The 12,500-nt window shown below is 36.8% G+C and overlaps 7 non-coding genes across 7 annotated transcripts in view; all 7 read right to left on the reverse strand.

The window, feature by feature from the left end:
- Trnak-uuu overlaps positions 1-38 on the reverse strand; it is a 92-nt gene extending 54 nt beyond the window's left edge. Inside the window, exon 1 of the tRNA in view lies at positions 2-38. This is a non-coding gene — a tRNA (tRNA-Lys). The remainder of the gene's footprint in view (position 1) is intronic.
- Positions 39-1,530: 1,492 nt separating this feature from the next.
- On the reverse strand, positions 1,531-1,622 carry Trnak-uuu. Its single transcript is given in 2 exon segments — positions 1,531-1,566; positions 1,586-1,622. It is a non-coding gene; the product is annotated as a tRNA-Lys (tRNA).
- Positions 1,623-2,687: 1,065 nt separating this feature from the next.
- Trnak-uuu lies at positions 2,688-2,779 on the reverse strand. The gene is given in 2 exon segments: positions 2,688-2,723; positions 2,743-2,779. It is a non-coding gene; the product is annotated as a tRNA-Lys (tRNA).
- A 4,292-nt stretch (positions 2,780-7,071) lies between these two features.
- Trnak-uuu lies at positions 7,072-7,163 on the reverse strand. The gene is given in 2 exon segments: positions 7,072-7,107; positions 7,127-7,163. It is a non-coding gene; the product is annotated as a tRNA-Lys (tRNA).
- A 1,512-nt stretch (positions 7,164-8,675) lies between these two features.
- Trnak-uuu lies at positions 8,676-8,767 on the reverse strand. The gene is given in 2 exon segments: positions 8,676-8,711; positions 8,731-8,767. It is a non-coding gene; the product is annotated as a tRNA-Lys (tRNA).
- A 771-nt stretch (positions 8,768-9,538) lies between these two features.
- Trnak-uuu lies at positions 9,539-9,630 on the reverse strand. Its single transcript is given in 2 exon segments — positions 9,539-9,574; positions 9,594-9,630. It is a non-coding gene; the product is annotated as a tRNA-Lys (tRNA).
- A 2,028-nt stretch (positions 9,631-11,658) lies between these two features.
- On the reverse strand, positions 11,659-11,750 carry Trnak-uuu. The gene is given in 2 exon segments: positions 11,659-11,694; positions 11,714-11,750. It is a non-coding gene; the product is annotated as a tRNA-Lys (tRNA).
- Positions 11,751-12,500: the final 750 nt, after the last annotated feature.

The following is a 12,500-nucleotide window of genomic DNA, read 5'->3' on the forward strand; positions in this document are numbered from 1 at the left end:
TAAAAAGTCTGATGCTCTACCGACTGAGCTATGCGGGCTTCCGTCCGTTCAGTTTAACTTTTAGACAAATGAAATATTATGGACTTAGCTAGACATTCCTTGTTAACTGAAACGATTGTTGTATAAAGCTGTCATCTGATATCTTATGTCACCCCGTAGTGATTACTAATAATTCCTTCACATTTACTACTGATATCTAATATGTAATTCGTTCACTCATCAAGTCCATCCTGGTAAAGTCATACTTGTCATACAAAATGTATATACACTACTCTCTTTCAATTATAATCATAACAATGTTCTCCACCAAATTAAATGGCTTAAAATATTTCTATAATAATTTGTACTAGATGAAGGACCAATTTTGTAAAGTAAACTGTATTAACCACACAGACACACACACAGACACACAGACACACAGACACACACACACACACACACACACACACACACACATGCACACAAACAGTACATCACATATGTACATATACATTAATATTAATAATCTTTCATCCAGATTCTCCAACGCATATCAGCACAGGAATCAAACACTGGATTGAAAGATTTATACAGTGGTATAAATGTCAACACAATTACTCCTTCTTCTTCTCTTTCTTCTATCTTCCTTCTCCAGCGACAACCCTTCGAGATACACAGGCACCCACACACACATGTGCACACACACACACACACACATGTGCACACACACACACACATGTGCACACACACACGTGCACACACACACACACACACACACACACACACACAAAACAATGATAAAAAGAAATCCAGACAATTTTTTGAGAAGTGACATTTTGCCCCCCTTGAAGTGGTCAGTTGAGTTTGCCATTTCTAAAAGCCAAGAAATATTTTCTATTGAAAGACTCACCAGTTGTAAAAATGTAAACACATTTTTTCTTCTTTCTCTGCTCCTCCTTCCTTTCATTCCCTTTCCCATTTGACACCTTATTCAGATACACAGACACCCACACACGCGCACACACACACACGCACACACACACACACGCACACACTCTCTCTCCCCTCTCACAAGACAAGGATAAAAAAGAAATCCAGACAATTTTTTGAAAAGGGACATTTTGCTCCCCTTGGAGTGACCAGCTAGGTTTGCCATTTCTAAAAGCCAAGAATCCCTTACCATTGAAAGACTGACCAGCTGCAAAGATATCAGTAAATTTTTCTTCTTTCTCTCCTCCTTCTTCTTCGTGTCCTCTTTTTCTTTTACACTTATTTAAGATACAAAAACACACGATCTCTCTCTCTCACTTTCTCCCCATTCTTCACCCTCTTGTAGTATCTTATATCTCTCCCCGATCCCTACACACTCAATATAAAAGGAGACAAAATTCCTGCAAAAGTTCAATTTGAAAACTCCAATAGAGTGGACGAAAGCCCTTTTATATGATATATGATCCATAAAAAATGTAGCATACTAATAAATATCTGTAAATATAAAACCATCCAGCAAATATAAAACCAACCAGTCAATTGGACCAAAAGAAAAATCGTCGCCCGCAGAGGGACTTGAACCCGCGACCCTCAGATTTCATAACTCGGCATTTCTTAAAAGTCTGATGCTCTGCCGACTGAGCTATGCGGGCTGACATGCGATTCAGCGAAAATTTAGATAGATTAAATCTTTTGAACTTAGCTACTATAAACATAAGTACAAACATACACCCAAACATACATACATACATATATACATACGTACATGCATACATTCATACATACATACATACACAAACAATACTCAGATGAAATCTGAGGGTCGCGGGTTCAAATCCCTCTGCAGGCGACGAGTAATCTTTTTGGAAATTGTCCCAGAAGAAAAAACAAATTGACTGGTTTCAAATATGGGAATTTAAATTTCAATAATTGAATTGATTGGGTGTGGAAACAACTGCAAGCAGGAATTTCTCTGCATGAATTCGGAAGAGCCCGAAATCGTCGAGTTATATCGAAGGAATGCCCATATATTAACAATTGGTTGTGTCTTCATGGGGTCACTCTGCATGCTCACGCTAATGTATAATGACTATTCTTTACAGGTTTCTATTAAATGTGTGAGTGTGATTTTCATTCTTTACCAAAGGATATCTATCTATCTCTATATATATCTTGTTTCTGGCACTAATATCATAATATCTTAAATAATCAATGTAATAATCAATGGTGTTGTTCTTAATGCGCAGCAGTGGTGCAACAAAGTTTAATATATGAAAATACATGATAATTTAATAGGAGCCATTGTGTGTGATTTTAGATGGCGGAAATGGATTTAGTACGATGTAGATATATGTTTCTTTGTAGACGAAAACTGTAGTCAGAGATCTATACTCATGCTTCGCAGAATTACCAGGGCCGTCAGTTAATTTACATGTGACAATGATTATATTTTATTTGTTTCAGTCAATAGACTGTGGCCGAAGATGATGACATAGCGTGGTAGGAATAAAACAGCAAAAGACTGAATGCTAATGGAAATAGAAGAGCGTAAAAATATTTCGAAAGACAGAAATGACATTGCCAAGCTGGAAAATGTGATGGGCAGCAAGAAATGATTGAGCAAAAAGGGAAAACAATTGTAACAGTTGCAGGGTGAAAATGTGTTCGACTAAGAAAAATGAAAAAAAAAATAAATGGTATTGCAAGAAAAAAATTGTCGCCCGCAGAGGGATTTGAACCCGCGACCCTCAGATTTCATAACCCGGTAGTTCTTAAAAGTCTGATGCTCTACCGACTGAGCTATGCGGGCTTCCTCTCGTCCAGTTTAACTTTTAGACAAATGAAATATAATGGACTTAGCTACACATTCCTTGTTAACTGAAACGATTGCTGTATAAAGCTGTCATCTGATATCTTACGTTACCCCGTAGTGATTACTAATAATTCCTTCACATTTACTGCTGATATTTAATTTAGTAATTCGTTCACTCATCAAGTCCCAACCTGGTAAAGTCATATTGGTCATTCAAAATGTATATACACTACTCTCTTTCAATTATAATCTTTTCTACTCTAGGCACAAGGCCCGACATTTTTGTGGAGGGGGCCAGTCGATTAGATCGACCCCAGTACGCAGCTGGTATAATATAGCCATCATTTGCTTCAGTTGCATCACGTAATATCTCCTCCTCCTCTACCATCACCACTACAACCTCCATCATCATCATCATCAGCAGCAGCAGCAGCAGCAGCAGCACCCGAACATTGCAGTCTGGAGTTCTAGGATTCAGAGAGCTGGTTACTTCGTCTCCTTGGTGTGTAGGTGACCGAGATCTCTGCAAATCCTCCTCAATGAGATGCCAGTTCATTGAAGGCATACACATTGCAGGTGAGTGGACTAAAGTGGACATGATGTAAAGTGTCTTGCTCAAGAATAGAATACGCTGCCCCATTCCGGTAATCGAAACCTCGGTCTTGGGAGCAACACTCTTACCACTCGGTCACGCGCCTTCACTATCCTTTCTACTGTAGGTATAAGACACAAAGTTTTGGGGTTTGTTCGAGGGTTGGGGTAGGTTAGTCGATTAAATCGAGCCAAGTCCTCAACTGGTACTTACTTCATTGTCGGAATTTGAGTTCAGAACGTAGAACCGGGAGAAGCGTTACTAAGCATTTTGTTCGGCGTGCCAGTGATACTGCCAGTCCTCCACAGCCTTATGCGCCTTCCGAATGATAAGGGAATAAAAAAATCAACTCAAAAATATATATCATGATCATATATCATGTATAATAATTGTCAGATGCAGATGTTCCTTAAAAGGAATTATGTGAAAACAGGACATCGATTTCCATTTCCATTTTCCATCCCAATAAATAAATTATATTTCACACATCTTAAGTCATAACTCTTTAATTTCTTTTTCATTTATTTATAGAATTGTCAATATTTTGTAAGACTACTGCGACATGATTACTGACAAAGTTACACTGAGTCTTAAAAACTCCCTTCGGTCACGAATGACCAAGAAGGTTCCTCTCCGAGTCACAAGTCCGGGCAAGGTTGTTTGTCGAATACCAGTCAGTCCTTTCCACAACGCTGATGTTGTCCAAGAAAACGACAAAGGCCGATTCAGTTTGGCAACAGTAATGTCGCAAATTATTTCTACTGCTAAGTGAACTGGAGCAATATGAAATGAAGTGTCTTGCTCAGAAACACAACTCATAGTCCGGTCTAGGAATCGAACTTACAACATCACGATTGTAAGCCCAATGTTCTAACCACTGAGCCATGCATCTTCACAAAAAGGTCATCGTAAAGCCACAACGGAGAATCGAACTTTGTATCTCTCAAATTATCTTGAAAACACCTAATAATTTATAAACATCTAATGTTAAAGTGGAAAAGTTATCAGAACATATTTCTATTCAGTTTTGCAAAAATAGAATACTGTAGGATTGACTATTTGTTTTACTACTACTACTACTACTACTACTACTACTACTACTACTACTACAACTACTACTACTACTACTACTACTACTACTACTACTACTACTACTACTACTACTACTACTACTACTACACACACACACACACGCACGTGTATGAACATATATATATATATATATATATATATATATATATATATATATATATATATATATCTATATCAATAATTAAGGGTAAAATCAATTAGTTATTAATTAATTTCACCAAGTATTTCTCAGTATGTAAAAACCATTCAAGGCGTATTCAAAATATTTCACGTGGATGGGAGGGGAAGGTACATAGATTCTTTACTTGCACTGTTTGAATTCGCTGGCACTATCAGTTTGGAGGTGTTCGTCTGAGGTGATTCATGTCGGATGAGTATGTTCATTATTTTTAGTGCTTTCAAATCCAAATAAGAAATGTTGAGCTGACGAAAGAAATGTCGAGTTTTAATTCGGTTAATCTAGAAACGTTGAACGTTCTCAAATAATCTTTGTACTTGTGATATTTTGTTGTTTTCCCCCCATGTCTACGTGAGTTATTTTTGAGTAAGCACTTTCAGGGAGATTCTTCTTAAAGTAGTAGAAATGGCTAAACAAAAATTTTTTTGACTGCTATTTCTAAAAATTTCAGTATGTGGCAAAGTAAATTATTTTACTAAGCCCTTAATTATATAAATGTATATATATATATATATATATATATATATATATATATATATATATATATATATATATATGTGAGAAAAAGAAGAAAAAAGAAAAAAATGACGTACAGAAGTTGATTATTCATAGAAATTTAAATTCATGCAGAGAAATTCCTGCATACAGCTGTTTCCACACCTAATCAATTGAATTATGGAAATGTAAATTCCAATCTTTGAAACCAGTTTATTGGATATTTCTTCAGGGACAACTTCCAAAAGAAAATTCGTCGCCTGCAGAGGGACTTGAACCCGCGACACTCAGATTTCATAACTCGACAGTTCTTAAAAGTCTGATGCTCTACCGACTGAGCTATGCGGGCTTCAACCGCTAGATTTAACTTTTAGACAAATGAAATATAATGGACTTAGCTACACATTCCTTGTTAAAGGAAACGATTGTTGTATAAAGCTGTCATCTGATATCTTATGTTACCCCTTAGTGGTTTCTAATAACTCCTTCAAATTTACTACTGATATTTAATATAGTAATTCGTTCATTCATCAAGTCCCATCCTGGTAAAGTCATATTATAATCTTTTCTACTCTAGGCACAAGGCCCGACATTTTTGTGGAGGGTGCCAGTCGAATAGATCGACCCCAGAGCGCAGGTGGTATAATATAGCACTGTACCTATGCCTGTGTTTAGCCCCTTGTGGGTAATAAAGAAATAGGTATAATATAGCCCTCATCTGTTTCAGTTGCATCACGAGAACTATGTTATGAAGTATTTTTCCATATTTCTCCTGAAGGAGGTGTTATTCTTTGGACATTTGTAGAAGGGAAAGATCTTAAGTTTTCCTTCTCCACATGTATCTGGGTATTTACTCAGTGAAACACCTAGATACATGTGGAGAAGGAAAATTTAAGAACTTTCCCTTCTACAAATGTCCAAAGAATGACACCTCCTTCAGGAGAAATATGGAACAATTCTTCATAACAAAGTTCTCCAACAAGTTAAATAGCTGAAAATATTTCTATAATATTTTGTACTAGATGAAGGACCAAATTTGTAAAGTAAATTGTATTAAACACACACACACACACACACACGCACACACACACACACACACACACATGCACACAAACAGTACTACACATATGTACATATAAATAAATAAAAACACTCTTTCATCCAGATTCTCCAACCCATATCAGCACAGGTATCAAACATTGGATTGAAAGACTCACCAGTTGCAAAAATGTAAACACATTTTTTTCTTGTTTCCCTCCTCCTCCTCCTTCCTTTCATTCCCTTTCCCATTTGACATTCCTTTCAGATACACAGACACCCACACACCTGCACACACACACACACACACACACACACACACACACACACACACACACACACACACACACTCTCTCTCTCTCTCTCTCTCACACAAGACAATGATAAAAAAAGAAATCAAGAAAATTTTTGGAAAAGTGACATTTTGTTCCCTTGGAGTGACCAGCTGGGTTTGCCATTTTTAAAAGCCAATAATCACTTACCATTGAAAGACTGACCAGCTGCAAAGATATCAGCAAATTTTTTCTTCTTTCTCTCCTCCTTCTTCCTTACCTTCTCTTTTTCTTTAAAACTTCTATAAGATACAAAAACACACACGATCTCTCTCTCTCTCTCTCTCTCTCACTTTCTCCCCATTCTTCACCCTCTTGTAGTATCTTAAAATCTCTCCCCGCCCCTACACACTCAAAAATACTATAAAAGGAGACAAAATTCCTGCAAAAGTTCAATTTGAAAACTCCACTAGAGTGGACCAAAGCGCTTTTATATGATATATGATTCATAAAAAATGTTACATACTAATAAATATCTGTAAATATAAAACCATCCAGCAAATATAAAACAAATCAGTCAATCGGGCATTTCTTCTTGGACAATTTCCAAAGGAAAAATCGTCACCCGCAGAGGGACTTGAACCCGCGACCCTCAGATTTCATAACACGACAGTTCTTAAAAGTCTGATGCTCTACCGACTGAGCTATGCGGGCTGACATGCGATTCAACCAAAATTTAGATAGATTAAATCTTTTGAACTTAGCTAATATATACCTACGTACATACATACACACAAGCATACATACATATATACATACATACATTCATACATACATACATACATACATACATACATACATACATACATACATACATACAAAAACAATACTCAGATGAAATCTGAGGGTCGCGGGTTCAAATCCTTCTGGGGGCAACGAGTTTTCTTTTGGAAATTGGTCCAGAAGAAATAACCAATTGACAGGTTTCCAACAAGGAGGGGGCCAGTCGAATAGATCGACTCCAGTACGCAGGTGGTTTAATATAGCCATCAGTTATTTCAGTTGCAACACGAGAACTATGTTATGAAGAATTTTTCCATATTTCTCCTGAAGTAGGTGTCATTCTTTGGACATTTGTAGAAGGGAAAGATCTTAAATTTTCCTTCTCCACATGTATCTGGGTATTTACTCAGCGAAACACCTAGAAACATGTGGAGAAGGAAAATTTAAGATCTTTCCCTTCTACAAATGTCCAAAGAATGACACCTCCTTTAGGAGAAATATGGAACAATACTTCGTAACAAAGTTCTCCACCAAATTAAATGGCTGAAAATATTTCTATAATAAGTTGTACTAGATGAAGGACCAATTTTGTAAAGTAAATTGTATTAAACACACACACACACACACAAACACACACACACACACACACACACACACACACACACAAACAGTACTACACATATGTACATATACATAAAGAAAATCACTCTTTCATCCAGGTTCCCCAACCCATATCAGCACAGGTATCAACCATCGGATTGAAAGCCTCACCAGTTGCAAAAATGTAAACACATTTTTTTTTCTTTCCCTCCTCCTCCTTCCTTTCATTCCCCTTTCCCATTTGACACACTTTTGAGATACACAGACACCCACACACACGCGCACATACACGCACACACACACACACACACACACACGCGCGCGCGCGAACCCTCTCTCTCTCAGAAGACAATGATAAAAAAGAAATCCAGATAATTATTTGAAAAGTGACATTTTGCTCCCCTTGGAGTGACCAGCTGGGTTTGCCATTTTTAAAAGCCAATAATCACTTACCATTGAAAGACTGACCAGCTGAAAAGATATCAGCAAATTTTTTCTTCTTTCTCTCCTTCTTCTCCCTTTCCTTCTATTTTTCTTTAACACTACTTTAAGATACAAAAACACACACGATCTCTCTCTCTCTCTCTCTCTCACTTTCTCCACATTCTTCAACCTCTTGTAGAATCACATATCCTTCCCCGCCCCTACACACTCAATAATACTATAAATGGAGACAAAATTCTTGCAAAAGTTCAATTTGAAAACTCCACTAGAGTGGACGAAAGCGCTTTTATATGATATACGATTCATAACAAATGTAACATACTTATAAATATCTGTAAATATAAAACCAACCAGTCAATTGGACATTTCTTCTGCAACAATTTCCAAAAGAAATAACGTCGCCCGCAGAGGGACTTGAACCCGCGACCCTCAGATTTCATAACACGGTAGTTCTTAAAAGTCTGATGCTCTACCGACTGAGCTATGCGGGCTGACACACAAAACAACGAAAATTTAGATAGATTAAATCTTTTGAACTTAGCTACTATATACATACGTACATACATACATACATACATACATACATACATACATACATACATACATACACACACAAACAATACTCAGATGAAATCTGAGGGTCGCGGGTTCAAATCCCTCTGATTATTTAATCCCATTGATTATTTAAGATTTTCATTTTTTACCAAAGGACATCTATCTATATAAATATCTTGTTTTCTGGCACTAATATTACAATATCTTAAAATGTAATAATCAATAGTGTTGCTCTTAATGCGCAGCAGTGGTGCAACGAAGTTTAATATATGAAAATACATGATAATATAAGAGGAGCCATTGTGTGTGATTTTAGATGGCTGAAATGGATCTAGTACCATGTAAATGTATGTTTCTTTATAGATAAAAACTGTAGTCAGAGATCTATACTCATGCTTCACAGAATTACCAGGACCGTCAGTTAATTTACTTGTGACAATGATTAAATTTTACTTGTTTCAGTAATTAGACTGTGGCCGAAGATGATGACGTAGCGTGGTAGGAATAAAAGAGCAAAAGTCTGAATGCTAATGGAAATAGAAGAGCGTAAAAATATTTCGAAAGACCGGAAGGACATTGCCAAGCTGGAAAACGTGATGGGCAGCAAGAAAGGATTGAGCAAAAAGGGAAAGCAATTGTAACAGTTGCCGGGTGAAAATGTGTTCGACTACGAGAAAAAAAAATGGTATTGCAAGAAAATAATATGTCACCCGCAGAGGGACTTGAACCTTCGACCCTCAGATTTCATAACACGACAGTTCTTAAAAGTCTGATGCTCTACCGACTGAGCTATGCGGGCTTCCTCTCGTCCAGTTTAACTTTTAGGCAACTGAAATATTATGGACTTAGCTAGACATTCCTTGTTAACTGAAACGATTGTTGCATAGAGCTGTCATCTGATATCTTATGTCACACCGTAGTGATTACTAATAATTCCTTCACATTAACTACTGGTATTTAATATAGCAATTCGTTCACTCATCAAGTCCCATCCTGGTAAAGTAATATTGGTCATTCAAAATGTATATACACTACTCACTTTCAATTATAATCTTTTCTACTCTAGGCACAAGGCCCGACATTTTTGTGGAGGGGCCAGTCGAATAGTTCGACCCCAGTGCACAGGTGGTATAATATAGATAGAAAGATGATAGAAAAAAATGACGTACAGAATGTTTTATTGAAAGAAATTCGAATTCCTGCTTACACTTGTTTCCACACCTAATGAATTCAATTCAAGAATTTTAAGTTCTCACATCTGAAAACAGTTAATTGGGTATTTCTTCAAGGTCATTTTCGAAAAGAGAAGTCGTCGCCCGCAGACGGACTTAACCTGCGTCCCTCAGATTTCATCAATCTAAAGTTCTTAAAAGTCTGATCCTCTACCGACTGAGCTATACGGGCTGTCAAGCGTTTCAGCGAAAAGTTAGATAGATTAAATCTTTTGAACCTATCTACTATATACATACGTACATATATACAAACATACATACATACAATACTACTTGCAATGGTTACATTGCAATGGTTACATTTCTACTCGAGGCACAAGGCCCGACATTTCTGTAGAGGGGGCCAGTCGAATAGATCGACCCCAGTGCGCAGGTGTTTAGCCCATTGTGGGTAATAAAGAAATGGGTATAACATAGTCCTCATCTGTTTCAGTTGCATCACGAGAACTATGTTATGAAGTATTTTTCCATATTTCTCCTGAAGGAGGTGTCACTCTTTGGACATTTGTAGAAGGAAAAGATCTTAAATTTTCCTTTTCCACATGTATCTGGGTATTTACTCAGTGAAACACCTAGAAACATGTGGAGAAGGAAAATTTAAGATCTTTCCCTTCTACAAATGTCCAAAGAATGACACCTCCTTCAGGAGAAATATGGAAAAATACTTCATAACAAAGTTCTTCACCAAATTAAATGGCTAAAAATGTTTCTATAATATTTTGTACTAGATGAAGGACCAAATTTGTAAAGTAAATTGTATTAAACACACACACACACACACACACATATGCACACAAACAGTACTACACATATGTACATATAAATAAATAAAAACACTCTTTCATCCAGATTCTACAACCCATATCAGCACAGGTATCAAACATTGGATTGAAAGACTCACCAGTTGCAAAAATGTAAACACATTTTTTCTTCTTTCCCTCCTCCTCCTCCTTCCTTTCATTCCCTTTCCCATTTGACACTTCCTTTCAGATACCCAGACACCCACACACACGCACAAACACACACACACACACACACACACCCACACACACACACACACACTCTCTCTCTCTCTCTCACACAAGACAATGATAAAAAAAGAAATCAAGACAATTTTTTGAAAAGTGTCATTTTGCTCCCCTTGGAGTGACCAACTGGGTTTGCCATTTCTAAAAGCCAATAATCACTTACCATTGAAAGACTGACCAGCTGCAAAGATATCAGCAAATTTTTTCTTCTTTCTCTCCTTCTTCCTTTCCTTCTCTTTTTCTTTAAAACTTATTTAAGATACAAAAACACACACGATCTCTCTCTCTCTCTCTCACTTTCTCCCCATTCTTCACCCTCTTGTAGTATCTTAAAATCTCTCCCCGCCCCTACACACTCAATAATACTATAAAAGGAGACAAAATTCCTGCAAAAGTTCAATTTGAAAACTCCACTAGAGTGGACCAAAGCGCTTTTATATGATATATGATTCATAAAAAATGTAACATACTAATAAATATCTGTAAATATAAAACCATCCAGCAAATATAAAACCAACCAGTCAATTGGACATTTTCTTCTTGGACAATTTCCAAAAGAAAAATCGTCGCCCGCAGAGGGACTTGAACCCGCGACCCTCAGATTTCATAACACGACAGTTCTTAAAAGTCTGATGCTCTACCGACTGAGCTATGCGGGCTGACATGCGATTCCACGAAAATTTAGATAGATTAGATCTTTTGAACTTAGCTAATATATACCTACGTACATACATGCACACAAGCATACATACATATATACATACATACATGCATACAAACATACATACATACATACATACATACATACATACATACATACATACATACATACACAAACAATACTCAGATGAAATCTGAGGGTCGCGGGTTCAAATCCTTCTGGGGGCGACGAGTTTTCTCTTGGAAATTGGTCCAGAAGAAATAACCAATTGACAGGTTTCCAACAAGGAGGGGGCCAGTCGAATAGATCGACTCCAGTACGCAGCTGGTTTAATATAGCCATCAGTTATTTCAGTTGCAACACGAGAACTATGTTATGAAGTATTTTTCCATATTTCTCCTGAAGGAGGTGTCATTCTTTGGACATTTGTAGAAGGGAAAGATCTTAAATTTTCCTTCTCCACATGTATCTGGGTATTTACTCAGCGAAACACCTAGAAACATGTGGAGAAGGAAAATTTAAGATCTTTCCCTTCTACAAATGTCCAAAGAATGACTCCTCCTTCAGGAGAAATATGGAAAAATACTTCATAACAAAGTTCTCCACCAAATTAAATGACTGAAAATATTTCTATAATATTTGTACTAGATGAAGGACCAAATTTGTAAAGTAAATTGTATTAAACACACACACACACACACACATACACACAAACAGTACTACACATATGTACATATACGTAAAGAAA

Source organism: Octopus sinensis, linkage group LG6, assembly GCF_006345805.1.
Source record: "Octopus sinensis linkage group LG6, ASM634580v1, whole genome shotgun sequence".
NCBI classification, from domain to species: Eukaryota; Metazoa; Mollusca; class Cephalopoda; order Octopoda; family Octopodidae; genus Octopus; species Octopus sinensis.